The sequence below is a fragment of the Rhipicephalus microplus genome, chromosome 6, assembly GCF_043290135.1.
Source record: "Rhipicephalus microplus isolate Deutch F79 chromosome 6, USDA_Rmic, whole genome shotgun sequence".
NCBI classification, from domain to species: Eukaryota; Metazoa; Arthropoda; class Arachnida; order Ixodida; family Ixodidae; genus Rhipicephalus; species Rhipicephalus microplus.
In genome coordinates, this window is record NC_134705.1 from 84478545 (window position 1) to 84497152 (window position 18608).

The 18608-nt window shown below is 59.5% G+C and overlaps 1 non-coding gene and 1 pseudogene across 1 annotated transcript; both read right to left on the reverse strand.

The window, feature by feature from the left end:
* Positions 1-5944: 5944 nt before the first annotated feature.
* Positions 5945-6126, reverse strand: LOC142766442 (U2 spliceosomal RNA; annotated as a pseudogene).
* Positions 6127-12678: 6552 nt separating this feature from the next.
* On the reverse strand, positions 12679-12868 carry LOC142766332 (U2 spliceosomal RNA). Its single transcript, XR_012884503.1, has one exon. It is a non-coding gene; the product is annotated as a U2 spliceosomal RNA (small nuclear RNA).
* Positions 12869-18608: the final 5740 nt, after the last annotated feature.

Here is an 18608-nt window from a genome sequence, read left to right on the forward strand (position 1 = left end):
GCTTCGGCCTGGTCTTTGGGTGGCCTCCGCGCACGTTGTTGGAGTAGCCGGGTATGTTCGGCCTCCAGAGCAGCGAGGTAGCCCCGCGTACAGTCCGTCAGGGTGTCCGCCCCCCTGATGATACGGATCCTGCGTAGGGTCTCATTCAGTCTGTCCGTGATCCTGCGCTTTCGGGCTTTTCCCTCGTCCTGGAGAATGGTCCTCCACTCTGCTTTCAGTGCTTCCCATGATTCTGGGGTTACATCTGAGACTTCGTAAACTGAGGCCTGAATGCGCTCTCTGATTCGTTCGACGCTATCCTCGTCGAGGAGCAAAGCCGCGTCAAGCCGCCAGCCATGGTTGCCACTGAGAATTCCGGGGCGGCACCTTATTGTGGTGACAAGTGGGAGGTGGTCGGATCGGTTTGCGAGAGTGGCAGGGAGGGGCAGGACCTCGCATGCCTCCACTGAGGAAAGGAGGAAGTCGGGCAGGTAGGTCCGATCGATACGAGAGGCGGTGAACTGTGAGGAGCGCGTGGGTGCGAAAAGATCGCCATGGACGTGAATCCAGACATCCGTGAGGGATAGGTGCCTTAAGAGTGCCACGAGCTCCTTCGCATGGTAAGTGGAAGCTCCGCGGCCCGGCCCCCTGACGTCCCTGTGCGAGTCTATTACGCAATTGAAGTCTCCCAGGAGAATGTGTGGGAGTGGTTCTGAGAGCATCTGGAGTAATTCTTGGAAGAAGTTATTAGTTTGCGTACGCGTCACCGGGGCGTAAACGTTGACAAAGCGGCACCGCTTCCCATTAACAAATAAATCTAACAAAAGAGTGCGGCCGTTTGCGCCGAATGTGCAAAAAGCTTTCTGCCGGAAGCGGCCCGTAATGAAGATGGCCCCCACCCCACATGCCCTCGCGTTTGTCAGTGAGAAGAAGGCGTCGACCCGGAAGGTTCTCTTGAAGGTGGCGACGTCCAGCGGCGATCGAAAATTCGTCTCCTGAAGGAATAGCACATCGATCCCCAGGGACAGGGCAAACGCTAGGACGCTTTCCTGTTTTGCCCTATCCCGGAAACCCCTGACATTCCAAGAAGCTATTTTAAGGTGAGGCATAGCGGAATAAAATGGGTAATGGGAAGGAGGAGATGGGCCCTGTCATGATGGCAACAGGGCGCAAGAGCTGAGAAGCGCATGCCTTAATGAAGGAGCAAGCAGCCTTGTACAACCTCAACTGGGAGTCGCAGAGTGTAGCTCGGGAGGGAACGACCGAACGAAGCGAGAGCGCGCAGAGCAGACCGCCGCCGGGCGCGCGGGTGAGAAGGGCCCCCGGGCCGCGAGGAGAGGAGGAGGGGAGGCGAGGTAGAGTAGAGAGAGGAGGCGGCGCATCGCTGCTGGCGAGGAGACGGAAAGGTGAACCAGAAGGAAAGAAACAAACTAAGTAGGAGCAGACGACGCGAGCTGCGCCGCTGTAAAACATAGAGGGAAGCCAGGCGGAATCAGAAAATTATGCCCGGCACCGAGAACGCGAATAGCGTCTGCTCACACTCCAGGCGGAGAGGCGCGGCGCGTCCGAGGCGCGCAAGCAACCCCCCCCCCCCACCCCGACGCCGCACGCGCCGAGACGCCGGCGGCCTACTCGCTTGTTTCACCGCCATCCGCGGGGGGATCCCCCTTGGACGCGGCGTTATTACCCAACCTCGGGGTCTTCGCTTTCGGCGGGGCGTCGCTGTCACTGCTTCTAACTTCTAGCCCGGTCCGCCGCTGCCTCGCCTCACGAGCGGGGGAACCCTCACGGGAGTCGTGGTGCGGCCCGTCTCCGTGACGTCGACACGAGCGAGACCTCGGCTCGCGGCCCTTGTCGCGACTCGAGGCCCGCGCGCCCGAATCGCGACCAGCCCCGTCTCCGCGGCGACGACGCGAGCGCGAGCGAGATCTCCGCTCGCGGCCAGGCGACGGGTGAACCGCGGGCGGGTCCGGTCGCCGGCCCTTGCGGGGCGCGTCCCGCTCGGTGGAACGATCTGACGACGCGTGGTCATCAACCTCGGGCAGTGCGTAGTGCCCGCGGCTGACGATGGGCCTGTCATCACGGGCCGGGGCTTGCGGGAGCCCACCCAAATCCTGTGCCAAGACAGGGGCCAGCACGTTGGCCGGCGCGTCGGAGACGGGGTGGCTCGTCTCCTCTTGCTCGGGAGACGCCGGGGACGCGTCTTCTAAGGTAGGCAAAGGCGGCCAGTCCTCGGTGCCCGATACACTTGCGGGTGTTGTAAGGGACGCCGATCGCGTCCGGCCCGTCTCGGTATCAGTCGTTTCTGCGCCAGAGGACGCCGACGCCGAACTAACGGAGGCAGACGCTCCGCGCGTCTCTTCCTTAACATCCGAAGATGCCGCGCTGCCGCTTGCGCTTGAATCTGATTCCCCGTCGCGACGCCAAGAGAGAGAGCCCCTTGCGGTCGTGCGGGGCGTGATCTTCGGCGTGAGGACCTGTAGACGCGAAGTGGTCTCTCCCGACCTCGGCGAAGGGGCGCCGGATGGCTGACTAAGTGCTGCGTTGGTGACTGTCAGCACTGACGAGCCGCGGGCAGCGGCCGCGTAGGAGCGCCTGCGGAAACACTCGCGCGTCCCGTGACGACCCCCGCAACGCGTACACTCGGCTGTGCAGCCCTCCGTGTCGTGGCCGAAGACGCCACAACGCTTGCAAAACGCGGCCGTGCACGCGGTGGCCATGTGCCCGACCTCGCCGCAGCGCGCGCAAACACGGCGCATCCCGCGGTACTCAAACATTACTCGGTGGCCCGCGATGGTGATGAAGTTGGGCACCGGTCGACTCATCTCAATTTTTACAACTCGAACACCGCTAAGCTTATTAAACCTCGTTGTTACAGGGGCAAAAGAAATGCCCTTAATTTTGCCGTACTGCGCAAGGGCGTTGCCAAGCGTCTCATCGGACATGTACACAGGGTACCGGTAAACGTTAACAAACGTGACCGGTGGCCCGACGGCCTCAACCGGCACGTGCTGGTCGTTCACGCGGAAGCCTTCCGCAACCATTAACTTCGTCGCCTGGCTAGCGTTCCGGGTACAAACGAGAAACTTGGCACCGCCCATGTGCTGCAACACATAAACGCTATCGTCACCGGCAGTCAATTCAACAGCGTCAATCAAATTGTCTATGCTTACGTCGCCTTCCGGCGCGGTGAACAAAAAACAGTTCTCCCGGGCTGGGAGCTCCATTGGGGTCGCCATTCTTGAGGACGCTGGTCCCAGGAGGGCGAGACTTGTGGAAACTTGTAATGTGCAGACGGGCTGCACTCTAGTAGAGTGGGCGGCTCAGCCGAGGCGAGGACCGCTCAGTAGAGGTAGGTAGGCGCCGCGAAGACGGCAGGGAGACTCCGGGGCAGCAGGCGTTGTCCGGGTCCAAGCGGCTGCAGGCATCAGGGGGCACCAGGCGGGAGTGGGGAAACCAGGAGCGGCAGACGCGCGCGGAACGGAGCAGCGCTGCTACGGGGCGTCTTCTTTCTTCGGTCTTCAGAGGGGCCGGGGGCCGACGTCAGCGTGACGTGACCCCAGGTCTCGCAGGGTGACTCGTAGAAAACAGCTAGCTCGACACTTTGATCTTAGCCAAAAGGCCGAGAAGCGATGCAATTCATTAGCACGTAATTAAAATCCATTCTTTCACGCCTCGTACTTAGTTCTGGCCAAAAGCCGGGCAAACAGTAGCAAAGCAATTCCGACGTCCACCCATGCACAACCAGCATTGTGCACCGACAGCGGCAGCGCTGGCTTCACGGCATTGCTTTTATCCCCAGTCCGCTTGAAGTTTCTAGTTTCGCTTACAAACATGTTAAAACTGAAACCTTCTTTTTCCCAGAGGTCGAAGCCACGCGTGCTTGCTTGCATGCGTACTCTCTATGCGCCCATGACGTCACACCAAATGCTTGCTGGCGAACATTATCAGGCATGTCGCGAGGGATGCTACAGCATTTGTTTTAAAAACTGATGCATAGTGTACATGTCCAACTCGAGCACCAAAGTCTGGAAGGAAGGAAAAAAAAAAAATGACTGTGCAAAATGTGAATACGTCACCCATCCAACATGGCTTCTACGCCGGCTGCCCAAGCAACGCCTCTGCAACGACGCCCACAATCATCGGCAAAAAGGTGGTGCCTTTGGCTGCTTCAGCACGCTCAACATATGCCTTGCAAGTTCCGACGTGGCGGAACACCGCACCGAGGTCGACGAAGGTCCTGCCGTGAAAGGCAGACCCGGGAATGCGTGCGAAACGTCTACCGCGTGGGTTGTGAAGCCGGTGAATGAAGGATCATGTGGCAGAGGGTGACGGAACGTGAGTGTGCGACTTGACGCTGCGATGTCGTTCAAGCGTTCAACGGGCCGGCAGGTTCTGTCTGTCGTGGTCGAAAACGTCCGAGTTTTGCTGATTCCGAGGGGTAGGAGTGCTATGGTGGCGTGTACGAGGCGCTGGTGCGGCGCTCCGTCGATCGTGCCGGACGGACATGAGGCGGCCGAAGGCGGTCGTGAAGTGGTCGCGGAAATCAGTGGAGAAGTACTCGCCTGCGCTTTTCGTCGAAGACGCGCGACAGACGGTCTTCGGGAGACACGGGTGGTTGCACAAATGCGACCGTGCGTCAACGTGCAGCCATATTCGTGGATTATTTCGCCCCATTACGATAGCTTCGTCACTGCGCTCGCTGGTGTTGCTTGTTTTTGTTGACCTTCACTTGTGGCTCACACCCACTGTGGGGGATTGGCTGGTTTGTTGTTCTGCTTCTTCGACTTCTACATACTCGGCTTAGTGAAGCTGTGAGGAGTGACGAGTGGGTACGGAGGCAAAGCGCGCCCGGGGCGTGATCTCACGCGTCCTGGGGTCCACGTCGCTTCAGGTACGTGCGTGGTGCGTCCGAACGTCTAGTGCGCAATTTTCTTGGAACTTCCAGCAACTGGCAATTCCATTGAGGTGAGCGTGCGAGGATGTTCGTTGTAATTAACGAGAGCCAACGGTGGATGAGCTGGTATGAGATGGTGTTCAGAAATGAAGTGTTTGATCAACAAGGCGATGCCCGCCGTGGTGGTCTGATGGCCGTACGGTACTCGGCTGCTGACCCGCAGGTGGTGGGATCGAATCCCGGCCGCGGCGGCTGCATTTCCCTGTGCTCGGATTAGGGTGCACGTGAAAGAACCCCAGGTGGTCGAAATTTTCCCATAATCATATGGTGGTTTTGGGACGTCAAACCCCAAAGGTCAGTGGACATAGGAAAAGCACATCGGGGCTTTGCCGCTCCACCGTACAGCAGGTGTGTGCGGAGTGGGTCCTGTGGCGTTCTTTGCGATTTTAATTTGTGATGGGGAATAGTGTAGATGCGTAGACGTGGCGAGAGCACGCGTCTTCAGGTTCAGACGCCGCGTGAAGATGTGAAATAAAAATGCCTTCGCTTGCCACTGCAACTGTAAACAGAAACACCAACCAAACCCCATTTTCTAGAGGCTTTTTTTATTTTTCGTTGCGAAACGGGTGAATTCGAAAAGCGGAAATAGCTTGGCACATACATACACACTTCTACACACATACATACATACACATCGCACATGCATACACATCGTATACACACTTCTAGCTTTCCTCCGAAACAGTAATGATAATTTCCTCAATAGTTTTATTAATATGAGTAGGAACGTTAAAAAAAATAAGAAACTTGAGTATGTACGTGTGAACATAACAAAATAAAAGAGACCCTCCATATATGAAATACACACGGAAACATTTATTTTCCCAGAGCAATCGTAAGTGTAAACACAGCTAGCGCACTCCCTGCACGCGAATACCGCGTCAGCCGGGGCGGCGTGCCGCCACCGTCTCGGACACTCGACGCACCCAAGCCGTTTACCCCGGTATCATGGGTAAATCCGAACACTCCTTCTATCATTGAATTTATTGTCGAACTCACCCCGCAGGGGGTGAGTGGGCCGATCCCGGAGGTAGTGCAATACCGGGCCAACCCGTGGCGGAGGTGAAGCAAGCTTCAAGCACTCCGCCGCATCACAAAAATAAGTTTAATATCTTGGATCCAAATAGGATCCGTATCAGATATTAAGCTGATAAGAACAGAATTTTTTATTATGCTTAGTACACAAACATCATACATGGTTATATAACAGAACAAGAAACGGTAATAAAAGGTGTATATAATAAAATCAGGTAACAAAAAGGCTAAAAAAGAGTTAGTGGTGTTAGTATGAATAAAAGCGTATAACAATAAAAAACGCGGTATCGCTTCTCGAATAAAAAACTATTTACAAAACGCCTATATGGCCACGATAAATGTCCGTAGAGGCAGCGATCGTGTCTGAAACGCAAAGTCTTTTCATGGTGCGCAGGTAGCTCCTGGAGCAGAACCTGCGGCAGACACGATCGTTGGCCGGATCCCACGAGCCGAGGCAGCCTACGACGATGGCGTCGACGGAGACGCGCTGGAACCGCTGGAGGAGATGACGCTGTAGAGGGGCGTACTTCTCCTCCTTGACCCTCCGAGCCTCCTGGAACGCCTGCATACGGTTGTCGAAGGGACAGCAGACGTCCAGGATTAGGGCTTCCTCACCACGGGCCAGGACGAGGTCGGGTCGCAAGCCGGGGACGCCGACCTGCTGGTTCTCCCCGATGACGGTGAACCGCCCCAGGGCCGCCTTCTTGAGGCGCGCAACGATGGCGTTGTGGCGCTCTGTCATGGCCCGGCTCTGCCGCATGCAGTGGCAGAGGACGTGCGGCAGGGTCTCCTCCCCGTACCCGCAGCGTCGGCACCTCTTGTCAGCTGCGGGCACCCACGTTCTTGTGCCGTTCAGGGGGAGGAGATTCAGCCGGGCTCGATGAATGAAGCGCCACTCCTTGAAGCGAGTGTAGCGGCCGGACCTCATGAAGTGGAAACTGGCGGGGTCCGCCGCTACACATGCCATCGCCTTGCCCTGGGACGGCTTCTCCTGGAGAGAACGGTCCCGGTCCTGGTTGAGGATGGCCCGAAGGATCTTGATGAGCTTGTTTCGGTTCCGCGCTGACACCATGGCCTCTCCGCAGGTGATGCGGGCGCCCTGGTCCAGTAGCTCCCAGGCGACGGACAGGCGACGGGAGGCTTTGCGTGCCTCCGTCCAGACAGACTGCAGCTGGGTCGCAGTCTGCCGGAAGTCGCCCTCCGTTTCGCCTGAGAGGTAGGCCTCGGTGTCGTCCGTGTCCGCCGGTCGCCTCAGCCGCCTCGACACCACCCGGTTGAGCTCCTCCCTCGCTCGCTCCCGGACCTCCAGATCAGTCGACGACAGGAGCTTGAAGGCCCCGTCCACTCGGCAGATGTCGCTGAGCTCCGCCGCAAGAGGGATCCCTGCAGTGCCGGCATGTGCGCTCCCGTACACATACTCGTTTGACGCTCTGGCCGGCACGTACAGGGTCTTCTTGATCAGCGGGCGAAGCTCCTCGTCCAAGCGATGCCACTCTCCTTTGCTGGCAAGGCCCACCCGCATGGCGAAGTTGAGGGCTGGATATAGAAATGTTTTAATAGAATCCAGCCTCTGCCATGGAGTGAGCATGGAGGAGAGCAGCCGTCTGCCGAGATGGATGGCCTCGTCGACCGTTGTCTGGTCCGGTAGCACCCGAAACCCCACAGGACGCCCCAGGAACCGGTGCCCCTCGAAGTCCGCCAGTGCCGGGACCGGGACGCTCCCCACGGTGAAAGTGGTGGGCCGTGTGCCCACCGGGTAGCGCCCGGACAGGTGGAGGGTGCGGCACTTGGCAGGCTTCAGTCGCAGCCCGAGCGGGTCCGAAAGGGCCGTCACCACGTTGAGGCGGCGCTGCAAGGTGGCGGGATCCCCGGCGAGCAGCGTCAGATCATCGGCGTAGGCAAGGATGTTGTGTTGCCTATCGCCTCCCTGCACCGCTCTAATGATGGGGTCCACCACCAGGTTGAACAGCAGGCCGCTCAGGGGACAGCCTTGGCGTAGGCCCGCTCCGATGGCGATGGGCTCCGTGGTGCCGTCAGCTGCCACGACGCAGGTGGTGTTGGCGCGGTAGAGTTCCTCCACGATCTCCGCGAAGGGCTCCCCCGCGCCGGCGCCGCGGACAGCGTCGACGAGGGCCTCATGGGCGACCGAGCCGAAGGCGTTGGCGTAGTCGAGGAACCCCACGCACAGCTCCCCACCTCCCGTCCTGGCGTCGTCCAGGCGTCCCTGCAGCACGAAGTTGTGTTCGAACACCCCATCGTGCGGCAGGAAGCCCTTCTGACACCTGGACAGTACCGCATGGTCGCCCAACCACCGCTGCAGCCGCGTGGTGAGACACCCGGCATACAGTTTGGCGATCGTTCGACCAAGGGCAATGGGTCGCCAGTTTGTGGGGTCCTCGCGGTCACCCTTCTTGTGAATGAGGATCGTCCTCGTCGACTTCCAGCTCCGGGGTGTGCGGCGGTATTTGAGGCAGACGTTGAATACCGCCGCAAGGTACCGCCCTTCAGGGTCCACCTGCCTCCAGTGGTGGTAAGTGAGGCGGTCCTCTCCCGGAGCTGTACTCTCGCACCTTCGGAGCTTGGCTGCGACCTCGTCGTCCAAGAAGGGGCAGAGGTCCAGTTCCTCATTGGTGGGGGCTCGCGTCCTGAGAATTGTTGTGTCCACTGCTGCCGGAGACCAGAGGCGGGTGTAGTAGCTCTGAAGCGTGCCTGGGTCAATGGGGCAGAGCTGCGAAGGGCCCTCAGCAATCAGCCGGACGGCCCGGCGCCGGTTCCTCCTGTAAAGAGCCTGTATCTGGGAGGGGTTATCGGGATTGATCTCGCGCCGAGGTGGTGTTTGGCGCGAGTCCCGATTGGGCAGCCTCAGGTGGTCAGTAATGGCTGCCTCTGCGCGGTCCAGGATGGTTTCGAACCGCGCCCACTCCTCCTCAGATACGGGCAACCGGCTTAGTGCCCGCAGCTCCGCCGTCATTTCAGCTAGGACCCAGGCACTCTCTGGTCCGGCGGTGTCGGCCATCTCCTCCTGGGTGCCATATGTGCTGCCGCTGTGTCGGTTGACACGGCGGGGTGTCATCGCCTCGGGAGAAGGTGGTGGTGGACTCCCGATGGCTCGCCCCGCAGTCTGCTCTGGAAGCTCCCCCTCTGCAGGACTGCAGTACTCGTCCGAGGGGGAACTCGGTCGTGCTGCCTGGTGGTCAGCTGGGCTGCCCGCCGCATCCTCGACGCCGCCTGGCAGGGGGGTAGGCAGGACCTCCTGTGGAGAGGGTCCTGCGGCGGCGCTTTGGGTGGGTGAAGCGGTGGCCCGCTGCTGCTGGTCCGTCTCGCCTGGTGAAGAGCCGGCGCCACTCTGCGAGGGAGAGGGGGCCACCACTGGGGGTGTCCCCGGAGTGGCGGCACGTCCGGGCGAGGCCTGCTGGTGGGGACTGGTGGAACCGGTGGCGCTGGTGGGCGGCTGTCGGGGCGGAGCACCTGCGGCGACGTTTTGCCTGGCCTGCTTCGCCTCCTCCCTCAAGTGCCACTGTTGATGGTTGTGAAGGCCCTTCCTTGCGGGGAAGGACCTTGGGCACTTATCGCATTGGTGCCGGAAACGCGGGGGAGGGGCGGCGGTGGGAACGTTGGCCAGGCATTTGTTGACATGGGCCATTGGTCTTTGGCCCAGGACGTCGCCGCATAACGAGCAGATGTAGGAGGTGCTCGTAATTCTGGCTCCGTGCTCCGCCTCCAGGTGCCGCTCCAGGGACTGCCGCCGAGAGGTCCATGTGGCCGGGTTGTAGGTGGCCCCGCAGCCAATCTCGCAGCACTCGATGGCAGGAGGCACGGGGAAGTACACTACAAGTGTACTCCCGTCGCGCACTGGCTGGCGCTCCTGCCAAGGGGGGTCGCCGTCATCCTCGCTGGAGTCCAGGGTTGGACCCCCGGAGGCCATGACCCTATTGCCACGCTAGGCGTGAGGGCCAGGGGGCCTCGGCGAGGACAGGGTGGTCGGCGGCGACCATGGCGGGGCCAGGGAGGCCCCCGAGTGCGGCTGCGGCAGGACCAGGACGGCAGGCGCAGCACCGGCAAGCAGCAGGCAGGACCAAGCAGCAGGCACGACCAGACGGCAGGGCAGCAGGTCCTGAGGCAGCAGGACCACGGCAGCAAAACCAGGGCAGCAACACCAGGGCAGCAGGAGGCGGCCGAATCCGAGTAGCAGCAGTGGACAAGGGGTGGGTGGGAGCGAGGGAGAAAGACTCCGCTGTAACCGGGCGGGTATCCGGTTGCCTCTACGAAGATCAGGGAGTGCAGGGCGGTCAAGCCACCACTACACTTTGATCTTAGCCAAAAGGCCGAGAAGCGATACTACACTTTGATCTTAGCCAAAAGGCCGAGAAGCGATGCAATTCATTAGCACGTAATTAAAATCCATTCTTTCACACCTCGTACTTAGTTCTGGCCAAAAGCCGGGCAAACAGTAGCAAAGCAATTCCGACGTCCACCCATGCACAACCAGCATTGTGCACCGACAGCGGCAGCGCTGGCTTCACGGCATTGCTTTTATCCCCAGTCCGCTTGAAGTTTCTAGTTTCGCTTACAAACATGTTAAAACTGAAACCTTCTTTTTCCCAGAGGTCGAAGCCACGCGTGCTTGCTTGCATGCGTACTCTCTATGCGCCCATGACGTCACACCAAATGCTTGCTGGCGAACATTATCAGGCATGTCGCGAGGGATGCTACAGCATTTGTTTTAAAAACTGATGCATAGTGTACATGTCCAACTCGAGCACCAAAGTCTGGAAGGAAGGAAAAAAAAAAAAATGACTGTGCAAAATGTGAATACGTCACCCATCCAACATGGCTTCTACGCCGGCTGCCCAAGCAACGCCTCTGCAACGACGCCCACAATCATCGGCAAAAAGGTGGTGCCTTTGGCTGCTTCAGCACGCTCAACATATGCCTTGCAAGTTCCGACGTGGCGGAACACCGCACCGAGGTCGACGAAGGTCCTGCCGTGAAAGGCAGACCCGGGAATGCGTGCGAAACGTCTACCGCGTGGGTTGTGAAGCCGGTGAATGAAGGATCATGTGGCAGAGGGTGACGGAACGTGAGTGTGCGACTTGACGCTGCGATGTCGTTCAAGCGTTCAACGGGCCGGCAGGTTCTGTCTGTCGTGGTCGAAAACGTCCGAGTTTTGCTGATTCCGAGGGGTAGGAGTGCTATGGTGGCGTGTACGAGGCGCTGGTGCGGCGCTCCGTCGATCGTGCCGGACGGACATGAGGCGGCCGAAGGCGGTCGTGAAGTGGTCGCGGAAATCAGTGGAGAAGTACTCGCCTGCGCTTTTCGTCGAAGACGCGCGACAGACGGTCTTCGGGAGACACGGGTGGTTGCACAAATGCGACCGTGCGTCAACGTGCAGCCATATTCGTGGATTATTTCGCCCCATTACGATAGCTTCGTCACTGCGCTCGCTGGTGTTGCTTGTTTTTGTTGACCTTCACTTGTGGCTCACACCCACTGTGGGGGATTGGCTGGTTTGTTGTTCTGCTTCTTCGACTTCTACATACTCGGCTTAGTGAAGCTGTGAGGAGTGACGAGTGGGTACGGAGGCAAAGCGCGCCCGGGGCGTGATCTCACGCGTCCTGGGGTCCACGTCGCTTCAGGTACGTGCGTGGTGCGTCCGAACGTCTAGTGCGCAATTTTCTTGGAACTTCCAGCAACTGGCAATTCCATTGAGGTGAGCGTGCGAGGATGTTCGTTGTAATTAACGAGAGCCAACGGTGGATGAGCTGGTATGAGATGGTGTTCAGAAATGAAGTGTTTGATCAACAAGGCGATGCCCGCCGTGGTGGTCTGATGGCCGTAAGGTACTCGGCTGCTGACCCGCAGGTGGTGGGATCGAATCCCGGCCGCGGCGGCTGCATTTCCCTGTGCTCAGATTAGGGTGCACGTGAAAGAACCCCAGGTGGTCGAAATTTTCCCATAATCATATGGTGGTTTTGGGACGTCAAACCCCAAAGGTCAGTGGACATAGGAAAAGCACATCGGGGCTTTGCCGCTCCACCGTACAGCAGGTGTGTGCGGAGTGGGTCCTGTGGCGTTCTTTGCGATTTTAATTTGTGATGGGGAATAGTGTAGATGCGTAGACGTGGCGAGAGCACGCGTCTTCAGGTTCAGACGCCGCGTGAAGATGTGAAATAAAAATGCCTTCGCTTGCCACTGCAACTGTAAACAGAAACACCAACCAAACCCCATTTTCTAGAGGCTTTTTTTATTTTTCGTTGCGAAACGGGTGAATTCGAAAAGCGGAAATAGCTTGGCACATACATACACACTTCTACACACATACATACATACACATCGCACATGCATACACATCGTATACACACTTCTAGCTTTCCTCCGAAACAGTAATGATAATTTCCTCAATAGTTTTATTAATATGAGTAGGAACGTTAAAAAAAATAAGAAACTTGAGTATGTACGTGTGAACATAACAAAATAAAAGAGACCCTCCATATATGAAATACACACGGAAACATTTATTTTCCCAGAGCAATCGTAAGTGTAAACACAGCTAGCGCACTCCCTGCACGCGAATACCGCGTCAGCCGGGGCGGCGTGCCGCCACCGTCTCGGACACTCGACGCACCCAAGCCGTTTACCCCGGTATCATGGGTAAATCCGAACACTCCTTCTATCATTGAATTTATTGTCGAACTCACCCCGCAGGGGGTGAGTGGGCCGATCCCGGAGGTAGTGCAATACCGGGCCAACCCGTGGCGGAGGTGAAGCAAGCTTCAAGCACTCCGCCGCATCACAAAATTAAGTTTAATATCTTGGATCCAAATAGGATCCGTATCAGATATTAAGCTGATAAGAACAGAGTGTAAATTTTATTATGTTACAGACAATGCATGGGATGTCTGGAATAAGCCGGACGACATCGTATTGTTCCTGGACATAGCACCGGGATAGCCAGTTGGAAGTGGACGCGGATGGTGGTACCAGGGACGCCAGGATGTAGGTCATCACAGGAACCGCCGGAACAGCAGCGGCTTAGTCAGGGCACCTGGCAGGTGGTGGGCGATGTGGCGACGTAGACGGTGGGTCTTGTCTTGGTCATCGGTCGTCTAGCTGCGTCCATGTCCCACGTGCGCGTGGTAGATGGCGCGGGACGCTGCCACCACCTCGCTCACGCAGAGTTTCTTCATGAGACGCAGGTAGCTGCGGGAGCACAGGCGCTGGAGGACGCGGTCGTTGGCCGGGTCCCAAGCGCCGAGAGCCCCGACGATGACGGCGGCCACCGTTACTCTCTGGTAGCGGCGACGCAGGTAGTCGGCGACGGGTTGGTAGCGTGCGACCTTGTCGTTTCGCGTGTTGGTAAAGGCCTCCGGTGTGTTCTCGAACGGGCAAGCCACGTCGATCACCAGGGCCTCCTCCCCGCGAACCAGGACAAGGTCAGGACGCAGTCCGGTGTCGCCGACCGGCCGGTTCTCGTACGCTATGGTGTAGTCGCGGGCAGCGGCCGTGCGAAGGCGCGAGACCACCGCGTTGTGCCGTGCCTGAGACATGGCGCTGTGCGTCATGCAGTGGCAAAGCACGTGCGGTAGCGTCTCCCTCGCGTAGCCGCAGACCCGGCAACGCTGGTCTCGGTCAGTAGGGCCCCACATGACGGCGCCATTCAGGGATAGCAGGTTGAGGCGCGCCCGGTGGATAAACCGCCAGTCGGCGAAGTGTGTGAACGCTCCCGTGGAGATGAAATGGGAGCTCGCACGATCCGCCGAGACGCAGGCCATCACCTTTCCCTGGTTCGGTTGGTCATGGAGGGCGTTGTCCCTGACGTGGGCCAGCACATCTCGTAGCGTTCGCATTACCCGGTTCCGCTGTGTTGAAGGTAGCGTCGCGTCGCCGCAGGTGATGGTAACGTTGTCGGGCCGCAGGGACCACGAGACTTGTAGTCTTCGGGACGCCTTACGGGCCTCGGTCCACACGCTGCGCAGCTGGGTTGCCGGCCTTGAGTGGACGACCTGTCGGTCGCCAGAGAGGTACGCCTCCAACTCGAAACGGGTAGCCTCCCATCCGAGGCGGGTGGAGGCGATCTCGTAAGCGTCGGACAGGGCGAGATCCCGCAACGACTGATCTGAAGTCGTCAGGAGCTTGAAAGCGGAGTCGATACGACAGATGTCGTATAACTCCGCTGCCACCGGTATCGCTACTGCTCCTCCGGAGGCGCTCCCGTAGACGTAGTTCGTCGAGGCGTTCACCGGTAGGTAGAGTGTTCGCTTGACCATGGGCCTGATGGCAAGGTCCAACCGGTGCCAATCTGTTTTAGTCAGGGCGCCGCACCTCATGGAAAAGTTCAGAGCAGGGAACACAAATGTCTTGAGGGCGTCAATACGCTGCCAGGGGGCTAGGAGGGACGAAAAAATTGCCGTGGCGTTGCGAATGGCGTCCTCAATGACATTGGTCCCCGCTCGCTGTGGAAGGCGGAAACCCACCGGGCGTCCGAGGTAGCGGAGCGGCTCGGAGTCGCTCAAGGCCGTTACCGGGACGCCGGAGACCCGGAACACGGTTGGCCGCATTCCGACGGGGGTGACGCCGCTGAGGTGCAAGGTCGTACACTTGCCCGGGTTGAGAGATAGCCCGAGCGGTGTTGATAGCGCCTCGACCGTGTCGATGCGTTGTTGGAGAAGAGCAGGACAGTCGGCCAGGGGCGTCAGGTCGTCGGCATAGGCGAGGATGTTGTGGTCGTCGCCCGTGCCTTGGACGCCTCGAACTACGGGGTCTATGACCAGGTTGAAGAGCAACCCGCTGAGCGGGCAGCCCTGGCGTAGACCCGAGTGGATAACGACCGGATCTGTCGTGCCCTCTGCAGCAACGATGACAGTTTGGTTGTCACGGTAGAGGTCCTCGATGAGGGCGGTGAACGTCTCCCCAGCACCGGAACCACGGAGGGCATCCAGGAGGGCTTGGTGAGGCACGGACCCGTAGGCGTTTGCGAAGTCCAGGAGGGCTGCGCAAAACTCCGTGCCACCAGCTCTGGCTGCGTCCATGCGGTGCTGAAAGATATAATTCAGCTCGAAAACGCCGTCATAAGGGAGGAAACCTTTTTGGCACCTTGACAAGACCTGGTGATCCATGATCCAGGCTTGCAGGCGCGACGCAAGACACTTGGCGTACAGCTTGGAGGCAGTACAGCCGAGTGCGATGGGGCGCCAGTTGCCCGGAACAGAGGGATCACCTTTCTTGTAGATGAGAACCGTGCGTGACGTTCGCCATGAGTCCGGGGTGCGACGGTGGTGAACACAGGCGTTGAACAGGGAGGACAGGAAGCGGGCCTCCGGGTCGACGGACCTCCAGTGTTGGTACGTCAGTCTGTCGGGTCCGGGAGCCGTGTTCTCCGACTTCCGAAGCCGGAGGAGAACTTCGTCCGCCGAGAACGACGCCGTGTTGACCGGAACAGGAGCCGCTGGTCGTTGAAACAACGCTGACGTGTCTGCCGTGCGAGGTGACCAAGTGGAGGCCCAATGGTCCTGGATGTCTCGTATAGGTATGGTACAGGACCGTGTGGGACCCTCCATGATCAGGCGCACGGCACGTCGGCGGTTCCTGCGGTAGAGACGCTGGATCTCTGTCGCGTTGTCGGGGTTGACGTCTCGAGCAGGGCGTCCCGGTGTTGCCGGAGGGAGGCGGACAGCTTCCGCAGCCAGAGCAACAGCCTGAGACCATGCCTGCTCACACGTCGCCCATGATTCTGGCGTTGGGGCTGAACGGAGCGTGGCTCGCAAGACGCGGACCTGCTCCGCAAGCAGCATGGTGCGGTCCGTTGGCATCTCCATCGTCGGTGCTTCGACAGGAGTGTCGTGTGCACCGTCGTCGACTTCATCCACGCCAGTGTCTTCGAACCGCTCGGAAAGGGAAGGGGATGAGGAGGAGCGGGAATTGGTCGACAGAGGGCGGCGGTCGACGACGATGCCGGCAGCTGGGACACTCTGTTCGTCCACCGGCTCGTTGGCCGATGCGTCGTCGGAGTCGTCGGTACCGGAGACGTCGGCAAGCTCCGTGGACATCCGTGAGGAAGCCCTCGAAGCCGACGACGTGGAGCCGGGACCGGTACGGCGACGAGAAGACGAGCCGGGCGTGGATGAGACCTCGCCAGTCGTGGACTGGGGACCAGGATCTGGTGGCACGGACGGTGGCGTTCCGGGACCCGAAGGCGATTGCCGAGGCGTAGAAGAGCCGGAGCCAGAAGTTGGAGAGGAGTGGCCCGGCATAGTAGACGTCTCGGAACTTGACACCGACGGAGAACCGGTTGCCGAAGTGCTGGAGGCCGACCCGGTACTGGAAGATGGCGTCGATGTGGAGGAATGGCCTCCACGACGTCTTCGAGACCGGGAAACGGTTGCTCGGGTCTGTGGTGCTGGTACTGCTCGGCAAGTTGTACCGGAAGGAGCTGGGCCGGAGCGTGGTGTGGTTTCTGTGCCAGAGGAACTGGAGGTAGTCGCCGTAGGCTGCCGTGGGGGGCGAAGAGGTACAAATGGAGTGGACTCCTCTTGCGCATGCCGTGCCATGGTGTGCCGGGCCAAGGAGCGTTCGCAATTGAAGCTCTTCGGGCAATACCGGCAGGGGTGGTAAGGCTCGTTCGAGGCAGGACCCGGGCAATCGTGGCGGGCGGACAGCGAATTCAACCGGGCATCACAGGCGACGCACCGGTAGAGCCGCTCCGTTGGCCGAACCCCGTGTTTCTGCTCCATGTGGGACCGCCACGCGGACAGTCGGAGCGAGACTGATGTGCGGGCTTGGCAGCCCGCGCAACAGGGATAAGGACAACGAAGGAGCCCTGGCACCGGCAGGTACACTGTCATGATGCCCCGGTAAATGACGGGCGGTCGGGAGCGAGGAGGGCCCGATGCTGCCGCTGAAACGCCAGTAGACGCGGGTGTGCCAGGACGAGGCCGCTGGGCCGGCGGGGGCGCCGGTGTGCTCGTCCCCGAAGGGGGAGCGGGACGCCGCCGACGGCTACCGGAACCCAGGAAGAGCGGCTCGACGGACACGGCAGGTGGCCGGCGGGGGGTAGGCATGGCCAGGCAGGGACTTCTCCAGGTCCTCGTGGACGGACGTCCGGGCAGGAAGGCCGGGGCGACGGCGACGACGTCGGCGAAGTAGTCACGAAGACCGGGGTCCGCTGGTGTCACCAGCAGGCATTGGCGACCGGACCGGGAGTGGCAGGCAAGAAAAGGCTTGTAGACTCTCACCACTCCCGGAGGGCGTCTTCTCCCGCTGGCTTGACTGGGACGCCCGGTCGGTCGAAGTCCACGTCCCCGTGGCTTGATGTCCGGTCCGGTAGGCTCCGACGACGGCGGCGATGAAGTGGTCACGAGGACCGGGGCCCGTGGGTGTCGTCAGCAGGCATTGACGACCGGGCCGGGAGTGGCAGGCAAGAAAAGGCTCGTGGACTCTTACCACTCCCGGAGGGCGTCTGCTCCTGCTGGTGGACCCGCCGCGTCGGTAGATGGCCGGAGACTCCTTCGAAGGGGCAGCAGGGCCGAGGAACCAGGTTGACCCAGGAACAGCGTAGCTCCGTGCGACCAGGGGGGGGGGACCTTCCAGGGCGGCCGGCTCCCCGGGAGGGACCGTTCTCGACCTCTGGCTGTACAGATCAAAGTGGGAGATCCACGTGTACTACACTTTGATCTTAGCCAAAAGGCCGAGAAGCGATGCAATTCATTAGCACGTAATTAAAATCCATTCTTTCACACCTCGTACTTAGTTCTGGCCAAAAGCCGGGCAAACAGTAGCAAAGCAATTCCGACGTCCACCCATGCACAACCAGCATTGTGCACCGACAGCGGCAGCGCTGGCTTCACGGCATTGCTTTTATCCCCAGTCCGCTTGAAGTTTCTAGTTTCGCTTACAAACATGTTAAAACTGAAACCTTCTTTTTCCCAGAGGTCGAAGCCACGCGTGCTTGCTTGCATGCGTACTCTCTATGCGCCCATGACGTCACACCAAATGCTTGCTGGCGAACATTATCAGGCATGTCGCGAGGGATGCTACAGCATTTGTTTTAAAAACTGATGCATAGTGTACATGTCCAACTCGAGCACCAAAGTCTGGAAGGAAGGAAAAAAAAAAATGACTGTGCAAAATGTGAATACGTCACCCATCCAACATGGCTTCTACGCCGGCTGCCCAAGCAACGCCTCTGCAACGACGCCCACAATCATCGGCAAAAAGGTGGTGCCTTTGGCTGCTTCAGCACGCTCAACATATGCCTTGCAAGTTCCGACGTGGCGGAACACCGCACCGAGGTCGACGAAGGTCCTGCCGTGAAAGGCAGACCCGGGAATGCGTGCGAAACGTCTACCGCGTGGGTTGTGAAGCCGGTGAATGAAGGATCATGTGGCAGAGGGTGACGGAACGTGAGTGTGCGACTTGACGCTGCGATGTCGTTCAAGCGTTCAACGGGCCGGCAGGTTCTGTCTGTCGTGGTCGAAAACGTCCGAGTTTTGCTGATTCCGAGGGGTAGGAGTGCTATGGTGGCGTGTACGAGGCGCTGGTGCGGCGCTCCGTCGATCGTGCCGGACGGACATGAGGCGGCCGAAGGCGGTCGTGAAGTGGTCGCGGAAATCAGTGGAGAAGTACTCGCCTGCGCTTTTCG